Consider the following 12,268-nt stretch of genomic DNA (forward strand, 5'->3'; position numbering starts at 1 on the left):
CAATATAGTTTAAAAGAATAGAGTTTTTTTGTATCTGTTTAGTTAGTATGGGATTTTTATTTTAAATAATTAAAATTACATTTCTATCATGCTTTTAACATAGAAATATACAATAAATATAGAAAGATATTTTTTAAACCACAAAATATAGATAAATAGAAACAGTAGGAATACACAGAATATATTTTATAAATTACATGCTACATCAATGTCCACTATAAATATGCATGTGAATATAAATACGAAAAATAGGACTATCAAATTGATTTTAATAGGATTTTAAACCAAGGCGGTTTGTTTGGTTCTGGTCGGATAAGAGGCAGGTTTTTGGCATTTATGTCAGAGCAGTTTTTGTCTGGGGTCGCCCCTGTTCTTTTTTGCCGCCGTCGCTGCCCGCAGCCCCGAGGCGCGCTGCGCCCCCGTCTGGGGCGGGCGGCAGTGCTGCCGCCTTGTGGGCAGAGCGCGGTACTGCAGCCGTGCGCCGGCAGGCAGGCGAGAGGCCGCCATGCTGGGAGTGGCGTGTCGCGGGTGTCCCGGACTTTTCGTTGACCTTCTCGAGATGGCGGGGAAGTGGAAGACCCCGGTGGGTGTAAGTGAACTGCCTGCATGGAACACCGACGTCATGGCGGCCCCGACGGATTTTTCTGTGGCGTTTGAAGCGTATCCGATACATGCTGTGGGTTCAGCGGCGCCGCGGGCGGGCGTATTTCTGCGGGTTGGCGGAAGGCATCTGGGTAAGCCTGGCCTGTCTGCGCCGGGGTCCTCTCATGCCCGCTCTCCCGCCCTCAGCAAGCCGAGCCGGGCCGAATTGTTCCGAAAAGAGCCGACTTGAGACGAAGAGCCGAGTGTGGCCGAAAACAGCCGAGTGTACCCGAAGAGCCGAGTGTGGCCGAAAACAGCCGACTTGAGCCGAAGAGCCGAGTGAAGCCGAAAACAGCCGAGTGTACCCGAAGAGACGAGTGTAGCCGAAAACAGCCGAGTGTACCCGAAGAGCCGTGTGTAGCCGAAAACAGCCGAGTTTACACCAAGAGCCGATGATAGCCGACTTGAATCGATAGCCCGGGGTAGCCGACACTGGCCGCATTTAGACAATGCGCCGAATGTGACCGACTTTAGCCCAAGCGTGCCGAGTTCGGCCGAAGAGCCGAACCAAGCCGAATTGAGCCGAGTTTCATTAAACAGAACCGAACGACGCCGCAGCGCTCTCCCTGCAGGTCTCCGGGGCACACGGCAGGGGGCGCTGTATAAAGTAAGTATAAAATATCACCTATCTATAAGAAGGAATAAAAGCTCTATGTCATGTGCAGCAGTAGAAAATTTCAGGCTCCCAGGGAGTAAATAGTTTTCTTTACATCATTTTCGGTTTGCAGGTTTGTTTTACTGCCAGGTAGCCTGAAAGTTTCTACTGCTGCTTTTTTATTCTAAAGCTAGAAAGGAAAACCAAGATTAGACATACAGGGAAAGAAAGAAAGAAAAGGAAAACAAGAAAATAAGGAATGGAACTGAAAGGAAGAAAGAAAGAAAGAAGGATAGGAAGGCAGGAAGGAAGGAAGGCAGGCAGGCCAAAGGAAAAAAACGAAGGAGGGCAAGGAGAAAGACAGGGAAAAAAAAAAAAAAAAGACGAAAAAAAGAAAAAAAAAGACGAAAAAAAGAAAAAAAAAAAGGATAAAGACTTCGAGATGCGCAAGAAAAAACCCAGAAAAAAACCCCAAGGTGGGCAAGAAGAAACGAAGAAAAGAACCCAAGAAATGCCAGAAAAAGTCAAGGAAAAAGGGAGGAAAAGCCCCAAGAAAGAAGGCAAGAAAGAGAGGCAGTAAAGGCCACAAAAATGCAAGAAAAAACCCAAGCAATGCCAGGAAAAGGTACGAAAATGGTTTTGCCAGGTGCGATCAAGGTGAGCGGGTTCAGTCTCAGGTACAGGAGATGAACAAGTGTCAGATTAGCTCGGGGCACTGCTGTGCAATGCAGCCGTGACAGGATTGATGTTTAAATACAGTTTAAATAAATTGGGGATTGTTTGGCTTTTATTGGGGTATAGGCTGGAGATTTCATAAAAGGTATAAAAATAGAAATCCAATTATATCCTATATATATCGATATCCAGAAATATTTAATATATGTAAATATACGTAAAAGAAATATATTGTGTAAAAAGAATATATCTATTATTATATAAAAAGGTATTCTCTCCAATCTATAAGATATCTATAAATATAATAAATGAAAATTACAAATGTAAATGTGAATACAATTATGACAAACAAAATTATTATTAAAATTTTAAGTGTGGTTTAAATAAAGGGGTGTCTTTGGTTTTTCTTTCCTTAGAGGCAGGGGTTTTATTTTAAATAATATAAGTACTATAGAAATCTAAACCGGCATAGAGAAATATATAATAAAAATCTAAAGTTGTAATGCTATACTATGAATTTAAAAACAAATAGAAATAGAAATCTATGTTAGTAACATGAAGAGATGTAATATACAATATAGTAAATATTATACAGTAATATAAATTCTAAATCTAAAAGCGAATATAAATATGACAAATAGATGATGGGGGCTCGGAGCAGCCCAGGTGTGAGTGTGAGGATGATGAGGGCTCGGAGCAGCCCAGGTGTGAGTGTGAGGATGATGAGGGGCTCGGAGCAGCCCAGGTGTGAGCTGTGAGGATGATGAGGGGCTCGGAGCAGCCCAGGTGTGAGCTGTGAGGATGATGAGGGGCTCGGAGCAGCCCAGGTGTGAGCTGTGAGGATGATGAGGGGGTGGCTCTTGCCGGGGCGGTTTTAACGGGGGGAGAGTTTGCCTCTGTACATTTTTGCACGGAGCTGCTGAGTGGAGGGGATTATGGGGCTCTCCCGGCGCTGTCTCACGGAAGGACTGCGAGAGCTTCTCCCAGGGTCGGCGGGAGCACCCGGATTCGGGCTTGGATACGTCCAAGCATCGCTTAAAGGAGGTGCCGAGGGACGAATCTTTGTGCCGGGGAGCAGCAGCCGAACAGGTGAGCCCGTGTGCGTTTGGAGCGGGGAATTTTGTCCTTCCCCTTTGCAATTTCATCTTGCCAGTCCCTCCCCGCTTCCCCAGGAACAAAAGTGCAGCTTATGAGGACGAAAGGGATTAAGGAGAAGGACGCAGCTCCTCTTCTTTTATTGTCTGCGTTTGAACTGAGGGGATCCCTCTTCACTTGTGGTTTTAAGGGCGTTGATTGCAGGAAAAGCTGCCTTTTCCAGGCTGTTGGGGGTATCCCGGGGGTGACAGGGAATCCCTGCGTTCTATTTGAAGGGGAATGGGAAAAGTATTCTTGTGGTGTTATGGGTTTGGTTTGAAGGCAGCCACCCCATTTTCATCACCCTAGGGTTGAAATGGAGGGGGCAGCCGTGGTGTCCCTCCTTTTCAAGGGTTTGAATGGAGGTGGAAATGGCCCTTTGCCATCAGTCGAAGGCTTTCATTTGAGGAGCGCCCCTTCTTTTGTGCTCTCGTAGGGGACGAACCTGAAGGGGAGAGGACACTTCTTTGCCCTTGTTGAAGGGAGGCGAGCCCCGCCTGCGGCGTCAGTTTCGGGCTTCGGTTGCGGGAAGCTGCAGCTGTGGCAGCGTTTGCAGGGCTGCAAGGGGGCCGTGCCGCTGCATCGGAGGGCGCTTGTGGTGGCCGCGGCCCGGGCCGGAACGTTGCCGCTCGGGAGCGGCGCTGGCACGGCCCGGGGAGCTGCCGGGGCGCACGGGGGATTTGGCGCGGCCGGGCCGGCCAAGGGCGGCGGTGGCGGAGCCGCGCCGGTGCGAGCCGAGGGAGCCGCGCCGGGCCGGCCAAGGGCGGCAGAGGCGGCGCGGGCGCTGCTGCGGCGGCCCGGGCGGTGCCGGCCGCTCCGTCCGCTCCGGGCGCGGGGCTCGGGCGCCGCCGCCACCCCCGGGCCCGGTGCCGGCCCCGCCGGGCAGGGGCAGCGGGCGCGGCTCTCCGGGCCGGCGCCGGCCCCGCGTGCCGGAGGAGCCGCCGGAGGAGCCGCTCTCCTGGCGGGAGCCGCGCTCCGTCCGGGGCCGGCAGCGAGCGCGGGCTTCGGCTGCTCGCAGTGCTGGGGCGGTGCCGCGGTTCGGAGGCGCTTTTTCGGCATTGATTGCATCGCTGTGTTCGGTTTGCAGCGGGCGTACGCTAAGGGCTGCGGTGTTCTTCCTGAGTGGTGCCGGTGGGGATGATAAAGGTTCGTTTCGGATTGGGTTTCGTAGTCGGATATGTTTTTTTTGCCGGGGTATTATGTTTAGAAAGGCGCGCAATGGTTTTTACGGGTCGTAGCGCGAAGCAGCGGTTCGGATTTTAATTCTGTTGAGGTGGCTTTTATTGGCGTGAGCGGGTAGTGTTTGTTTCGGTGGGCTTTTGAGGTAGCGTCGTGTCGTTCATAGCAGCGGGTTTTTGATCTCGCGAATTGCATGTGTGTTTATCGTCTTCCAGGGCTTTTATTTATTTGGTTTGTTTGATTGTAGTGTATGTTTTATGGTTGCGGTAATTTGGGAGACATTGTTTATGGTTACGTTTGTCTTTAGGCTTTGTGTTTGTTTCTAGGTGTTATTTTTATTTTGATAGCTTGAGGCACTATGGGTTTATTCAGTTGGGAATAATATTTTTGTTGCAGATTTAAGTTTTTTTGGGTTTTGGGATTATTCTTGTTGGTGGTTTCTTCATTTTCTTTTATTGTTTTTGTCTTTTAATGTATTTGAGTATTGTTTCTCAGGGTTTTTTTTGGGAACATGGGTATTTATATGGTGGGTTTTTAAAGTATGTTTTTACTAGGGTAGTTAATTTCTTAATTTTTAGCGGTTGAGATGTTTTCCATTTTGTTAATTAGTTCAGTTTTTAAAGTTATTTTTACAGAGGATTGGTTATTCTTTGAGTTAGTGTAGAGGTAGAATTTTGTCTTTTTTTTTTTTTTTTTTTAGTAACGTTCAGGGTGAGTGGCACTGTCTGGAGTTTAGAAGATTGGTTTGACTTTTTTTTAGTACCCTTTGTAATTTGCTCTGTGTGTTTCTATAGGGTTTTCTTTTCTTTTGGTTCCATTTTTCGGTCGTGATGAGAATTGTTATTGACAAGAGTGTTCTTTGTTTTTTCTCTGACGCTTGTTTGGATGTTCGGGTGTCTCGATGTTTTTGGAAGATATTGGTGGGAATTTAATGCTGTTTGTTCTGTCATTTCATTTAGGAATTGGATTTTAAATACACAATTATAACTCTCACTATATTGAAACAAAAGAAATAGATGTGCAGAAATGGGAATGAGCCAACGTTATTTTTATATATTCGGTCAATTTTTAAAATTTAACATGGAACATAAGTCATTATATGTTGCAATTAGTTATTCTATTTTTAATAGAGCATTGTGTATGTATACAGATATATGAATAGAGAATATAAATGGAAATACAACCCAAACACAAATGCAAATATAGAAATGTATTGCAACTATATGCAGATATATAAAAAATTAGTAATAAATTCCCGTCCCCCGCCTCTATGGTTTCAGGATGGCGGAGACAATTTCCGGTCCTCCCAGCTGCCGTCTCTATGGTTTCAACGTGCCAGAAGGGTTTATCCGGTCGTTTTTATTTGGTTAGAGGCAGGAGTTTTATTTTAAATAATAGAAGTGTTATAGAAATGTGAATCTTAATATAGAAATAGATAATAAATATATAAAGGGAGATTGCTAAACTATGACTACAAATTGAACTCTAAATATAGGTAAGTAATATGAAGAGTTGTAGTATAGAATAGAAATAACATGATATGGCAATATGAATTATAAATGGGAATATAAATATAAAAATAGGTAAGTATAGTTTAAAAGAAAGGGAATTTTTTGGCTTTTATTTAAGTAGAGGCAGGGGTTTTATTTTAAATAGGTGTTACAGCAGTAAAAATCTTGACGCAGAAATATGTAATCAACGTATACAAATATGTATAAAAATATATAACTGCTCGCATCAGATGTAATGTAGAATATAAATTTATTTACAAATTGAGATTGATAAAGATAAATGTATAAGTAAGCAATATACATTAATGTACATTATAAATGCAAATAGGAATATAAAAATCAGACATAAGGATAAAACCTATTTAAATATTGTTTGAAAGAAAGGGTTGGGGTTTTTTTTATTCTTACTGGGTTAGAGGCAGGGTTTTTATTTTAAATGATATGAATGTAGATATTATTGGTATATATTTCTCAATATTGAGATGTACAATCAAGATATAAATATATATATAAACACAAAATATAAGTAAATAGAGATAATAGGAAGAGATGTAATGGAGAATACAAATAACAGCATACGTAAGTATACATTTTAAATGTAAATGTGAATATGGACCTGAAAAACAGAATTTTAAAAAATATTGAAATACAGTTGAGAAGAAAGGGTTTTCTTTTTGGCTTTAACGTGGGTGGAGGCAGGGGTTTTATTTTAAATAATGGAAGTGCTACAGAAGTAAAAATCCTCACACAGAAAGATATAATAAATATATAAAGATCTGAATAAAAATACGAAAAAAAATAGAAGTAATAGGAAGAGTTGTAACAGAGAATATAAATTTATAAATAAATGGGAAAATAGAAATGCAAAATCGAACACACATCAGTATAGAATTTAAATATAAATGTGGATCTAAATTTGAAAAATATTATTAAAAAAAAAAAGAAATACAGTTGAAATGAAAGGGGTTTGTATTTGGCATGTATGGGTGGACGCGGGGGTTTTATTTTGAATCCTGCAAGTGTTAGAGAAGTAAAAATCCTAAGAGAAATGTATACTTCCAATGTAAAAATAGGTATATTTCGAGCGGGGCCGAATTGTTCGGAAGAGGCGAAGAGCCGAGTGTTGCCGAACAGAGGCGACTTGAGTCGAAGAGCCGAGTGTAGCCGAAAACAGCCGAGTTTACACCAAGAGCCGAGGATAGCCGACTGGAATCGATAGCCGAGGGTAGCCGACACTGGCCGCATTTAGACAATGCGCCGAATGTGACCGAGTTTCGTCCAACCGTGCCGAGTTCGGCCGTAGAGCCGAACTGAAACGAGTTTAGACCAAGAGCCGAACCAAGCCGAATTGAGCCGAGTTTCTTGAAACAGAACCGAAGGACGCCGCAGCGCTCTCCCTGCAGGTCTCCGGGGCACACGGCAGGGGGCGCTGTATAAAGTAAGTATAAAATATCAACTATCTATAAGAAGAAATAAAAGCTCTATGTCATGTGCAGCAGTAGAAAATTTCAGGCTCCCAGGGAATAAATAGTTTTCTTTACATCATTTTCGTTTTGCAGGTTTTTTTTACTCCCAGGTAGCCTGAAAGTTTCTACTGCTGCTTTTTTATTCTTAAGCTAGAAAGGAAAACCAAGATCAGAAACAGAAGAAAAGGAAAGGGAAGGAAAAGGAAGGAAAGGAAAGGAATCAGGAGCACCAGAGGGAAGGGAAGGGGTGAAAAGCAGAGTGAAAAAGGAAAAAAGAGTTGGAGCGAAAAAGAGAGGGCATTCGGGAGGAGCGTTGCTGCCTCAGGTCCTTCCCCGCCCAGGGGCGAAGGACCCGTTTGATGCCCGGGAGGGACTGCAGCTCCCGGTGGCGGAGGACGGAGCAGTGGCTGTCAGCCCGAGACTACAACTCCCGGCAGGCCCTGCTGCCGGCGAGGCGTGTGACGCAACGGCTGGCGCGGCACCGGAGTGGCTGGCGTGCCAGGCGGCCGCGCGGGGCTGTGCGCGGGCAGCTCCCGGCGCCGCGGCGGCGACGCCGGAGGGGCGAAACCTCCGTCTGGCCGCCCGCACGGAGCTGAGCAGCGCGGAAGGGGCGTCGGCCCGGTTCTTCGGCCTTACTGAGCGGTAGCGATGGCGGAGGGCGAGGCGGTGCTTTGCTGCCGCGGGCCGGGAGCTGCAGGAGCCGCCCCGGGCGAGCGGCGCCGGGCGCTCCCGCGGTCCCGGTGGGGCGGCTGCCCTCAGGCTGGCGGAGGCGCAGCAGCCCCCGAGCCGCAGCCGTCTCCCGCGGGCTGCTGCCGGTGCTGCGGGCGGAGGCGGCTCCGCCGCGTGTTGGGCGTTGCGAGCAGAGAGCGCTGCGATATCGCCGGAATGACTGGGCTGCTGCCTGCGCTAGTGCTCGAGGCTCTTTCTGCCATGCAAACGGATGGAGCGGCGCTGAGCGGTAAAGCCAGAGATGGCCGGGAGAATGCCCAGCGCAGGGAGCAGGCGGGCTGTATCCTTCCGATGGCACAGGTGCGATCTGCAAACTCATCCCCTTCTGCCCCTGCCCTCCCCAGCCCCAGGGAAAGTGCTTTCCAGCATTGTCGGGCTTCTGAAAGACAAAACTTGTGATTTGACACTAGCATCCAGAAAAGCTTTCTGTCTAGATTAGCAAATGCCTAAATTGTTCTTGGTTACATCCCATGACTGGTTTTAGGCAGTGACTTTATAGTGCTTTTAGGATTTTCTTGTACAAAGGTGAGAAAATAGGCAGGTCTGATAGTGGTTTCACTTTTTTTCTACTTCACGTTCCATGAGATTCTTTTATCCAAGCACTTGTTTTAAAATTGTACTGTAGGCGTTTATGGTTCACTTTTTTTTTCTTTGCAGCACCCGTGACTTTTTTTTTTCCTCTAAATCGGGAGTAAATATAGCTGAGTAAAATGACCTTGGTTTTCTTCTTTCTTTTTCAACTGAGTTGTTTTTATTAAAAATCCTATTTGCCTATAGAAAAAGTGGGTATGTCCTGTAATATATCCTAGCTTTTCTTGTTTGCAGGGTACTCAGAAAATATGTCTCCCTTAGAGTCCCACAGAAACGTTCTCAGTGCGATCTCTGTCAAGGTATGCATTTACAAATAAGTGATCCCTTTAGATATTTGACTGTGTACCTTTTCCTGTAATTCAGAGCTTGCGTTCCGTGGCTTTTATGATAAACCTATAAAACATGTAAAAATGGTTTTGCACGTCTTAATCGTTGCAGGCAGCACTAAGTGGATTTAGAGCCTGTTCTTGACCAGACAAAGGGAAAAAGTGTGACTTTGATGCTGAACTTGTCATTTTTCATTGGACTTGTCTTTAGTTATTTAGGAATAGAGAGAACTAGAAAAAGAGAGAAATAGAATTGGTTATTGAGCACTCCTCAAATGCTCACCGTGATTCAGTGCAGAGCCGAAGTGAAGGGTGATGGAACAGAGCTCTGTGCTTTAGAAGGAAATAAATTTAAACCTGACCTCCACACAGTGTCTCACTAACTTCTGTTGTTTTAAAATACAAAATACGTTTAGGAAGTGTTGGAAGTTAGTATTTTGGGAAAGAAATGGCAGTTCCACAGAACATTGCATTTAACAGAGGCTCTCGGAACGATTCATGTTGTAACTGCTGTCACTGCAATCGGTTGGTGGTTCAGCCTTGAAATGTGCACTTGCCCTTCTATAAAGCACTGTTTTGTTTGCCTTTCAGTGCTATGAGTCTTGATAAATTGGAGAAGAGCCCAAGAGAAGTTTTTCATCCCTTGATATAAAAGGTAGGAAGTGACTTTTTTTTGGTTTGGTTCTTTTTCGTTATTATTTTCTGGAAATAAAAGTAATTAAGTATAGGTACGACTGGTTTGTTTCTTCCAGTAGCAGGTGATAATAATAGTAGTAGTAATAGTAAAAATAATAATAGAAATAATAATAATAATAGTAACGTAATACTACTGAAACTGTCTTTATCCATTGAACTGGCCATTTCAAATCAAAACTTGTAAACACAAATCAAACCATCATCCTTGTAGAATCTTTCACGGCAGTGGGCTAAAGATCCTGGTTTTGTTGACAGGATTTATCGGTTCTGGAAGAACAAGAGGGAAGTACAAGCCTAACTACTTCTAGCTCACAGACCCGCCCAGTGAATACAGCTTTGTATTTTGATGGGCTTGTGATGACTTTGAAATCGATTCCTCATTACAGTAAAAAAAAAAAAAATGTTTTTTTGAACGTGACAGCAGAAATAACTTTCAGTACCAACTTAATAATAATAGATCACCAATTTAAGTTAAAAATTCATGCTATACTATCAGAATTTAAAGGTAAAATATTATGTATTAGCTGATGGTATAAAGTGTACGTTCTAATGTGTAGGATGTATGCAAAGATAGATACATACCTGAAAGTCCTTAGAGGAAACAAATTTTTATGTCTGCTGTTTGACTGTTTATCATACAATATTTGGTTTTATTTCCCAGGGATCGGTGAATTTTAACTTTGGAGTCCTCTGTGCTAAGGATGCTCGGCTTACAGATGATGAAATGTTCAGTAATGGTGAGTTTTTCACCTTCTCTTTAGTTGCTATGCTGATCTGAATAAGAAAAAAACAAAAGCAAGAGAAAAAAAAAGGATGGTTTATTATTTTTTTACGCTGTTATGTTTGTTTCCTCAGTATTTGCTGCAGCTCTGCTTACCCAAACTTTGGGTTCCTTCTGTCCCACTGGGAGTCGCCCGATTTGGTTGCATCTGGTGAAACTCACCCTGAGACCTTGGAGAACCAGCTCAAACTACGTGAGAGCCATTTGCAGTTCTCTCCAGACACCTGGAGAATGGGTGATGCTTCTGAGGATCTGGCAAATGTGCTTCTATCAAAACTCAGTCTGTGAAATTTCTGGGGAAAACCCTTCTGTGTACCGAAGGGTTCAAACTCTGGTGAGGATCCAGTTATCAGGTGCTCACCTGGATGGTTCCAGCTCTTAAAGCGAACACTTGTACTCTTGCCCTGTAGTTTATATCAACTGTATTTTTGTTATTTTGCAAGATTTCACGGCTTTGCAAAATATTGTGCATTTGACTCTTTGGAACCTGTCAGATCGTTCTTTGGTGCAGGACCACCTCATGGGACACTTGGCTGCTGTCCTGAAGGGGTTGGTCGTAAATCCTGGAGGGTTTATAAGTCTTCTGTCCCCAGGGAGCTATCGTGCTTTGTTTGCTTTTGTTCTGTTTGTTAGGCGCTGCTTCTCACTGGAAGTATGAATTTCAAACTACCCTGTTCTTTTTTTAACTGTTTTCCTGGTTCTCTCCCTACGGCAGGGAAAGACTCTCGTGTCCTTGTCGTCAGGCTCGGTGCTGTCCAAAAAGATACAGAGACTAAAACAATCATAAGAAGCAAAATATGACTGCAGGGAAAACAAGCTGGAGAGAACAAAAGGTGGTATTGTTATCCTTACCCTCTATTAGAAACATCCACTGTGCTTTGATGCTGGTAGCTGCCAGGGGCTTGTTAGCTCTTTGTAGGCAGGTGTGGGTGTTCACTTGTAGGTTTTTTCTCTGGACAAGTCAATTCAATCTTTGCTAAGCTTATATTTGCAGATTACTCTCTAGCACAGTCCAGCATGACATTTTTGAATGTTGTAAAAATACCATGTTACTTGGAAATTGCTAATGATGAGAAGCCTTAGGGAAAAAAGAAGATTTCAGGGTTGGAAGATGTGAGAAGAATTTTGTGGGGATGTTAGACTGAAATAAAGTGCACTTGAAGCTGGACTGGCATGCTGGCAGATCCCCTATTAAAGAGTAGTGCTTAAATTAACCTGGGGGTTGCCCATTGTTTCTGTAGAAATCAATGTTTCCTGGTCTTCAGAAGTAAGCTGCTTTGAAAAGCTGGAAGGTGCAGTACAGTGACAATCCCCGTGCTTTGGATTAAAAGTAGATTTCAGAAGGGTGATAGGCTTTTGTCTTTTCCTAGAAGTCAATGTAATCCTATCGAGGAGTTTTTAATTCTGTGTTGCCATGTCATCCCTCAGAGCCCTGTCGTACTAATCGTCATACAGATACAAAACAAAAAATCAGACCCTGTCCCAGCCACTTGGAGCCCAGAACACGATTTCCTCGGGCTGCCATTTGTGTGCCATCGGTACTCACCACGGAAGCGAGCCGGGGATGTTGCAGCTGTTGGGAACAAACCGCTTCTCGTCACACAGAAATGGAATTCGGACGACGCCTCGGCCAGCCCCTCTCTGCCGTCGTCTCCTGAATCTGCAGCAGAGCAGTTCCAGTCCGTCCGGGTACGTGTAATCCAGCTCCTGATGATCTGAGCACACGGAGCAGCGCTCAGCTGCCGTGGGGGCTCAGGGAAGGCAGAGTGTGCATTGTCATCTTCCTGAACCTACAGACCAATCAAAGTGAGAAGCCACAGGGTGGAAATCACTCGCATATATGCTAAATAAAACTTGCAGATTTATTTAAGAATTATTACTGCTTGTTCTTTTTTGTGCTTCTGTGCTTAGAAAACATCCCTATAAAATCAGTTCAATTCATC

At 44.3% G+C, this 12,268-nt stretch overlaps 1 long non-coding RNA gene across 3 annotated transcripts; it reads left to right on the top strand.

Moving 5' to 3' along the window:
• Nucleotides 1–157: 157 nt before the first annotated feature.
• Nucleotides 158–11,630, top strand: LOC141730189 (uncharacterized). Of its 3 annotated transcripts, none has more exons than XR_012581721.1 (8): nt 158–4,192; nt 6,810–7,174; nt 7,544–8,231; nt 8,757–8,821; nt 9,440–9,503; nt 10,206–10,281; nt 10,400–10,659; nt 11,041–11,630. It is a non-coding gene; the product is annotated as an uncharacterized LOC141730189 (long non-coding RNA). The 3 variants fall into 3 exon arrangements; XR_012581723.1 differs by having other exon boundaries at nt 10,400–10,586; nt 11,047–11,630; XR_012581722.1 differs by lacking the exon at nt 7,544–8,231.
• The last annotated feature ends 638 nt before the right edge of the window (nt 11,631–12,268 follow it).

The sequence above is a fragment of the Zonotrichia albicollis genome, chromosome 9 (assembly GCF_047830755.1).
Source record: "Zonotrichia albicollis isolate bZonAlb1 chromosome 9, bZonAlb1.hap1, whole genome shotgun sequence".
In the NCBI taxonomy this organism is placed as follows: Eukaryota; Metazoa; Chordata; class Aves; order Passeriformes; family Passerellidae; genus Zonotrichia; species Zonotrichia albicollis.